This window comes from Helianthus annuus, chromosome 9 (genome assembly GCF_002127325.2).
Source record: "Helianthus annuus cultivar XRQ/B chromosome 9, HanXRQr2.0-SUNRISE, whole genome shotgun sequence".
Classification (NCBI taxonomy): domain Eukaryota; kingdom Viridiplantae; phylum Streptophyta; class Magnoliopsida; order Asterales; family Asteraceae; genus Helianthus; species Helianthus annuus.
The window spans coordinates 112,745,972-112,755,208 of NC_035441.2; positions in this window are offsets into that span (position 1 = coordinate 112,745,972).

Consider the following 9,237-nt stretch of genomic DNA (forward strand, 5'->3'; position numbering starts at 1 on the left):
CCATTCGCGAGCGAGAATCGAATCATGTTGTCGAAGCACACAACTTCAGCATGGTTTTCACGAAGAAAGTCCATGCCTACTATAACGTCGAAACTTCCGAGTTGCATCGGGATAAGGTCGATCGGGAAGATGTGATTGTTGAGCTCAAGAGTACAATCATGAAGAACGGAATTAATGGCGACGGTTCTTCTGGTGGCGACTTCAACTTCGAATGTCGAAGGCAGATAGGAGCGCTTACGACTAAGGAGCTTTTCAAATTCGAATGACACAAAGCAATTATCGGCTCCAGTATCAAACAAACACGATGCATAAATACTATTCACAAGGAACATACCATTGACCATGTTATTATCGGTCTGGGCTTGGCGCACGTTGATGTTGAAAGTTCTGGTGCGTGCGGCTTGTTGCTGCTGCTGAGGCTGCTGCTGCTGGGGCTCCTGCTTCACGACCCTGTTCGGGCGCATGTTCGCAAAGTGGTTAAGATCACCACATGCGAAGCAGACTCAGGCGTTGATCGCGGGCGCCTGAGCCGCTTGATGGCCTTGCGGGGCTGGGAGCAGAGCTTGATGAGCAGTGGCTTGAGCTGGGGTGTTGCGGGGACCAGTACGACAGTTGGCAATAAAGTGGTCGGATAGCACTCCGTGCTGGTCATTCCGTTCGTTCTTCACTTGGTCATTTTGATTGTTTGTAGTTTTATCGAGACACTTTGACAACGTTTTAACCCAACAGAACCCCGTTTCGAACCTGGTAACCTGACCAAACAGGAGTCACCCAACGTTCAATCAGTTAACCAGTTCAAGTAGGTCGTTCTTGATTAACCCGAAGTCGGTGGCCTCGTGGATAGGATCCGGATCATGAGCCAACACATCACTAAGAACGAGTAGGGGTTAGAACTAGATCTGATTCTATCGATTTTGAGTGCATTGAGTGTAAAAGAGTTGAAGGAAGGTTGGAAACCATCATTCAATCCTTTCTTTTGTGAAAATGTTTAGATCTACTAGAGATCTTTGTTTGTTTATGTGGAAATCGATTAGATCTAAGTTGTTCTTGGTGGATTGAGGCCAAAACATGAAGTTCATCAAGAACACATGATGACGTCATCCTAGAACACCTTGAATCTTGGTGATTTCACGGTTAAAAGTTAAGATTCAAAAGATAGAAAGGTGTAGGAGTGTGTGTAGATCAAGAAAGTACAAGATTTATTGAGAGATCTTACCTGGTTTGAGAGAAATCAAAGAAAAAGTGAAGAACACGAGCTGCTCGGACAGAGGATTTCCAAAAGTAGAAAGTGTGAAAGTGACATGGGTATTTATAGGATTCCAAAAGTGGAGAGGGTGGATCGGTCAGATGACATCACACTTGGATGACAGGTCGGTGGATGGCACACCGACCGGATGGCAGCCCGGTCGGATGGCGATCCGGCCAGCTGGCATCTGGTTCGAGTGCGCGGCGCGACGATTCTTGATATTTCGTTTTCGATTGCGAGCGATACGAATGCGATAGAATTTCCTATTCAAATTACTTTTAATCCCAACCACTCATATCTCGCACTATCTCTTCTCCACCAATTATTATACAATCATCCTTAATTCGTATTCGTTTTGCAATCGCGATTCGATTGATTACCACATAATGTAAATGAACATGCACAAGTAACACATAAGGCACACACACACGTATAATAATCGCCAAAATGCGTAATTCGAGTTTGCGAGCGCGATGCTGATTAGATTAGATTGATTAGCGTTTTATTGACTTTATCGCATTGTTACTTCCTATTATTCACAGTCGTAAAGCGATTCGTATTGATAAATATACTTTGATTACTGCGATTATAATTACTTACTCCACATAATAAAACTAACGTAAGCATAATAGACTATCTACAGTCAAAGAAGTCAAAACAGGAATTGAGCAGGGAGAGAGTCAGATTGCAATTAGCAATCTTTTCTTCCTTTGACTTCAATTTTGACTTTGACTTTGACTTTCGAAACACTGGGGGTGTTACATTGCGTTTTAGAAAAACACATTTTTTAAGTGTTTTTAGTCATTGCGTTTTAGCCTTTTAGGTAAAACACATTTTTAGGTGTTTTCAGTCCGTTGCGTTTTAGAGAGAACACTTTCTTTTGTTTTCTAATCCATTGCGTTTTAGAAATGAGACATTTTTAAGTGTTTTCTGGCCATTGTGTTTTATAAATAACACATTTATTTGTGTTTTTTGGTGCATTGCGTTTTAGGTAAAACACATTTTTATGTGTTTTCAGTCCATTGCGTTTTAGAAAACAGAAATTTTAAGTGTTTTCTGGCCATTGCGTTTTAGAAATAAGACATTTTTTGTATTTTTTGTGCATTGCGTTTTAGGTAAAACACATTTTTAAGTGTTTCAATCCATTGCGTTTTAGAAAGTACAATTTCTTTTGTGTTTTTAGGCTATTGCGTTTTAGAAATAAGGCATTTCTTTGTGTTTTCTGGCCATTGTGTTTTACAAATAAGACATTTCTTTGTGTTTTTGGTGCATTGCGTTATAGAAAAATGTCATTTTTTAGGGTTTTTTTTCCATTTCGTTTTACGCAACTGGGTTTTCGATTTTTTTTGAAAATATAGCAATAGTATACTCGTTTTAAAGATAAAAAAACGCTCGTTTTTTGGTGCAATTTTTATAAAAAATAATGTCGTATGAAAGAGTTATTAACGTTTAAAAAATGGGGTGTGGGGGAATTGGAGGAGAGAGAAACTATTGCCTTGGATTGACTAGATTGCCCCTAAACAAACCCACGCACCTACTTTTTTTTTCCTTCAATTTCACTAATTTAATCTTAGCCCATGATTAAATAAATGGATGGTGAAGATTACTTCCTATCCTTTCTACCCAAATAAACTTCCTATTATATCCTAACCCTTATATACTATACTAAAACTAATTAAAAAAGGTGTATAATAATAAAAAAGATATCACAACTCTCTCGTTCTCTCTGGTATTCCAAAATTCGCCAGAGAATTTGCACCTGCCGGAGGCTCGACGAAGCTTGTGGCTACACTGTTATTGTGTGAGGTCGCCTGTTAAGCAGGCTTGACCTTCCTCCCTAACTCTGTACTCCATAACTTCCATTCGCCGAAGGAGGTTCACCGGCAATCGCCTTTCTCGTCAGAGTTGTGCACCTGCCGAAGGCTCGACGAAGTTTGTGTCGACACCGTTAGCGGGCGAGGTCGCTGAGCAACCTGGTTTGACCTTCCCCCTAACTCTGCTTGCTACATCTTCCATTCGCTGACGGAGGACCACCGATTCCGATTGAAATGGCACCGGAGAGACAGGGAGAAAAGGGGAGCAAAGTGTGGAAAGTGAAAAGAAAAGAAAAGGAGAGAGGCGAAGGCGACGGGCCGTGGATAGATGTACTAGACAAAAGCCAAAGTGAGAAAGCAACAACTTTTTATGTCACGAACCTGCCGGAGTGGACTACCGGAAGGGACCTGTGGATTGAATGCCAACCATGTGGTAATATTTGCGATGCGATAATACCAAAAAGGAAAGACTATGCTGGAAGAGTTTTTGGTTTTGTCCGATTCAAGAAGATCATAGATCTATCAAAGTTGTTGCAAGCTTTAAACAATGTATGGATTGGAGACAAAAAAAATAAAGGTTAACGTATCAAAGTTTGCGAAGGAAAAGAATATGGAACAAGGAGGAGGACGAAAAACTACAATGGAAAACCCGGGAGCATATAGAAACTGGAGACAATAGGCTAATAAAGATCAGAAACAACCTACTACTGAAAGGAACATGAACAAGTTTGAGGTTTTCAGTAATACGAACAAGCACGTGTCATTCAGAGACATTGTAGCGGGAAAGAAAAAGAACGAAGAGGGTGGAAAAGTTATTCAGTTGAGTAGAGAGGAATCGGAGACCACCAAAGCTTGGAAGAATATATCGGTAATAGCAGAAGTGAAGGACATGGAAAGCTTAAAAATGGTGGAGAAGACTCTTAAAGTAATATTCCCTAACACAATGGAACTTAGGTACCTGGGTAGGTTTAAATTCTTGATAACGTTTGGATCACAAATGGAAGCAGAAGATTTTAGAATCAACTTCAGTGAAAGCTGGAAGGAAATCTTTGCCAATGTTAGGGAATGGAAAGGTGGGGCAGAAAGATTCGAAAGGCTGGCATGGATAAAACTGGTAGGGATACCTATCATGTTATGGAGTAAGGAACTATGTGAGAAGATCGGGAAGATATTCGGAAAAATAGTGTCCATATAGCATAAGCATCAACGGCGGTAATTTGAACAAAGTTAGGCTGGGTATAATGGTGGACACCGGAAAAGAAATAAAAGAAGAAGTCAAATTAAATATAGGGAGCAAGAATTCACGGTATGGATTTCGGAATTATCAGGGATATGGGCTCCGGAATTCATACCGGGAAGGTATTTGCTGTTAAACCCAGTGGAGGATAAGCCGGAACCAAAGAAACAAGAGTCTCCGATGAGTGAACAGACTCCGGTGAGTTCTCCGATGAGAGAACAGGTAGACGAGGAGGCGGGAAACCAAAACGACAATGAAGAAACGGTAGACGAGGGGTCGGGAAACCAAAACGACAATGAAGAAAACGAGGTAGAGGAAAATAATGCGGAGCATAATTACGTTTTCTGTGGGAACTGGGAGGAGCTATTCGGGTCTCAAGAGAATACACAGGTGGACAAAAGTATAAATGAAGAAAGAGAAAAACAGTGTCAGAATAAGTCAAAAATGAGAAATGTTGAGAGTTGGAAGCATGACCCAAAGGCTAAAAAATGTTTTGAGGCCCAAAAAGCAGGAAGTAATAAGAGAATTGGGCCGAGGAGAATTGACATGACCGACAAAAGGAAACAAGACAGTTTGGGCCTGTTAGGATCTGAGTTTGGATTGATTGTGATTTGTGTTTGAATTAAGATGGAATTATGAGTGAGTTGTGCAGCGGAAATTAAATGGAACAAACTTTTCACAATCAAACAGAAGAAATGCTTTCAATCATACATTTTCAACACAGAATCAAATGATTAAATTTATTTCAAACTTTGATTACAATGCATGTATGATTCGCAAACTCCCCTTCAGCCCGAGCTCAGTGTTTGTTCGTGCAGGAAGAAGATGGTGAATGAGCTGGACAGAACAGTACAGAGTACTGTTCTATTTATAGGCACTTGCAAACCACTGAGCATCTAAGCTGACGTCACCATGAAAGTGACATCTAACCTCCTAACAAACTCTAACCTCTGATCTATACAAACACTGCTATGCTAACTACTGATATTACATTTTAATACATAAAACAAACATAAACTGCTGCTGCATCCTTCCACTATTGTGAACCCAACAGTACTTGTCATGATCAGCAGTGCTTGAACCATGGCAGTAGATTGAGCAGCAGAGCTTTAGTTCTTCAATTAGACTTTGACTTGATCAGCAGTTGCAGGTCAGCAGTTTGGATGATCAGCAAATAGGAGGTCAGCAGATGTTGAAACCACTTCCAAGGGGAGAGACTTGCAACCAAACATCTGCTTATTCTGGATCCACTGCTCTGATCCAGTTTTGGCTTTTATTATCTGTTCCTTTGGCAGGGTTCAATCCCAACAATCTCCCCTAGAACAGATAATGCCAAAACTCTTCATTATTATAGATCTTTATTGCCTCATCAGCAGCTCCCTTATTTGCCCTTTGAGTTGCAATCAAAGGTTAAGGCATCTGTATCATCATCATCCCTGCTAAGTGGAAGATCAAGGAGATCCTGCAAATCTTCAAGACTCTGGCCAAGAGCTTGTTCCCTTGTTAATTTCTTCACTTCTCCACTAGACTTGAACACTGTCAGTACGTGGGTCTGTTTATCAGTTTTCCACTTTAGTACTTTTGAGTCTGGTGGGTTTCTTGGGAGATTTTTATTCGAAGAGGTGTTTGGTGATGCTGGCCTATTCATGACTGGCTGAGCAGTACTTGCAGATTGTTCCAGTTCAGATTCTTCTTTCATCATTAACATAATGCCCTTTTTCACAATGTCATTTCCAGCAATTAGATCTTGAACTGTTTCAGCACCCAACTGGTTTTGACTCCTTCTTTTGTAGATGGCAGCACCAGTAGGAGCAGTGGTTCTTTTGGCTTGCAGCGTTGGTGGTCGTTTTGAGACCTCTGCTTTGGAGTAGTCAGGTTTTTGTGGAGCTGTTGGATCTTTCTTCCTAAGTTCCTCCAACCTTTTATAGGTGTCCCTGACCCTAGCTTCTCCCCACTTTGACACAGAATTCCTTGACCCATATTCAGCAACTATCAGCTCCTCTTTCATTCTCTTCAACTCTAAGGCTTTGTCAGCTTCAAACTGTTTGAATTTTTCAGGGGGAGTCTGCTTGACCTTATTTTTGATCATTTCTTGAATCCTGGCTGCTTCACTTTCAAGCTCAGGAATGGTCCAGTTTTTGTACATGTGTTTCTCCCCCTTGTATTTCTTGGTTTCCATGATGCTTTCAATGTAGTCTTTTCTAAGAGTTTCATCTGCTCTTTCTGAAATTTGTTGACATACATTCTTTGCAAATTGTTCTAAGGATCTGACTTGTGTAAGCAAGAATTGGTAATTCTGCTGAATTTCTCTATCAGATTTTCCTTGAGCATTTCTTTTTGAGAAATCCTCTGCTTATTTAGCTTTAACTTTCAAATATTCTTCAATATTGTTTGGTCTTGGATATCCTGCAACTGATGGCAAACTCCTTTTAGCAGGGTCATCCTCATAGTAAAAGGACTTAATTTCTTCTCTGACTGTTATGAGTTCAAGAGGAAATTGGACACCTGCAGGAGGTAAGGGCTTGTAAATTTGAGCTGAAGAGAGAGGAATAGGTTTTGGAATTGTGACAAGTGTTTGGGATTTTGAAGCTGTTGATGGTGGTGATGGAGAATCATCATCTGGTATGATAACCCTTCTCCTTTTTATTTTAGGAGAGGCAGATGATGTTTTGGATGGAACAGTAGCAGTGGTTTGTGACTGACAAACAGCTGTTGAAACAACTGGTGTTTCAACTACTGTTGTCATTACAACAGATGTTTTAACATCTGCTGTCTTCTGCTTTATGGCAGGAAGTGATGGTGGAGATGTTGTTTTTGGTGGTGATAAGGCAGTGGAAGTGGTGTGTGTTGAAGTGAGAGCAGATGTTGAAACAACTGAAGTACCAGCAGATGTTGATATAACAGAAGTTGCAACATCTGTTTGGGTGAAGGTTTGATGTTGGTGGCTTTTGGACAGTGGTTTTGAAGTATGCTTTGGAAGACTGGATGGTGTGGACTTGGGTTTCCTTACTTTTCTAGTAAGATTTCTTTTTCGAACAGGATTTTGATCATCCTTTTCACCAGAACAACCCTGCGCATTCAGCTTCATGAAAGCTCTTTTCTCCTCATTCCACCTTGATAAATCCTTTGCCGCTCTATCCCTTTTTACACTTATGACACCTTCATCAAGTGCATTCTGGGTAACATCAACCTTTTTGCTACCATCTGGCAAGGGTATGTTTCTGAGCATTGCATCCTTTTCTGGATCAAGATACAACCCATTATCAATCCCTTTCCTTGTCCACTCCTTAATTTTCTCCCCCCTTTTTGGCATTTTCTGTGGGGATTTCATCAATAAACAGAACTGTTGGAGGAGCAGTGCCAGTGGATGCCAACAGATGGGCCTTGATAGCCTTGATGTCATCTTTTGTATCCTTGAACCTACTCTCCATTGTATGTTTCAGATCTTGAACATGTTTTTCATGTTGCTGCTCAGCCAGTTGATGTTGTTGTTGGAGAAAAGGTTGAAAAAGGTTCCAGAGCTCATTTGTAACATCTGCTGGAGGAGGAGCAAGTGCTTGAGGCGGAACAGCAGTGGATTGTACCATTTGAACTGTCAACATGTCTTTGATTTCTGCAACAGTGGTATCCAGTTTTTCAACTCTGTCCATCAAATCCTGGTACTTTAAACCATCACCCAACTGAATGGGATCATCTGATTTCCCACGAGCAGTGGTTTTATCAGATGTTGTGGTAGGGAGTGTACTCCAAACATCAACAACTGATGCCCCATTTTCTTGGTATTGGGGTCTTCTTCCTTCAACACTTGATAATCTTTTAATGGCACCAGTGGTTAATACAAACTCACTAGCAGATAACAGAGGTGTTATTGAAGGAATTGCCTCCAAGGAAGTCTTATTGATGTAACCACTGTCCAAGTGTAAACCTGTAGGTTCAACACTTGTAGTGGCTGCTTCACTTGGATTACCACCAAGAGTTACTTGTAACTCAAGGGGTGTAACCTCCTCAGGTTATGTTGGTGGGTTAGCAAAGATTGATACATCAAGCCCAGTCTCTTGTTGAGGTATATTCTCATGAACAGGTGAGTGAGAAGGACTGGTTTGTGCTAGGTTCAAATCAATTGCATCCAACAGTAGTTTGGTGTTTGGAGGGATTGGGGATGTGAAGGTAGGTTTAGAAAGCGAAATTGCCCCGGGTATTGGGATGTGGATGATGGAAACGAGTGCTTCTAGAGCATCATGATGTGGTGACCCATGTTGTACAACCTGTTCTTTTTGTGAAGAGACAGGAGGAGTTTCGGCTAGGGTTTGAGATATTTTTACCAACTACTGTGAGGAAGTAGCAGCAGTGGTTTGTTGTGACTTTTGTGCTGTCACAGGCAGTTGCTCTGGTATCTTATCCTCCAGAGTTGCCTTTTGATGGGTTTGGGGGGGTTTTGATTTTTCTTTTTCTGTGGCTTTTTGGTGATTTTAGGTGTGGGTTTCAAGGTAGTTGTTTGGCTACCTTGATCACCTTGAGCAGTGGGCTCAGCAGCAGATACCTGAGGAGCAGTGTTTGCTGCTAAAATCTGCTCAGGCACCTCTGCTTGTGTTTTGCAAGGTGTTGACATTCTTGTAAATGTTTCAGCAGTTAAGCTGTTTATTTGAAAAGAGTCACCTTGGTTTATTACCGCAATATCATCTTTACTGAATTTTTTCTCAAAATAATAACTCAAAAATCTTGGAAACAGTAAAAATGATTTTGTTTCAACATGTTTAACCAAATCATTGAAGATTACCTGGGAATAATTAAAGTTTTCCTCTTGAAGAATAGCATATCCCAGGTTTTGAATCTTCATTGGTATTTCATTAAAAGAAGTGGTTTTATTTGAAACACACATGAGGAGGGTATGGAATAAAAATCGTGTTGCAGAAGGGAAGAAACCTTTTTGTAAGGTATCC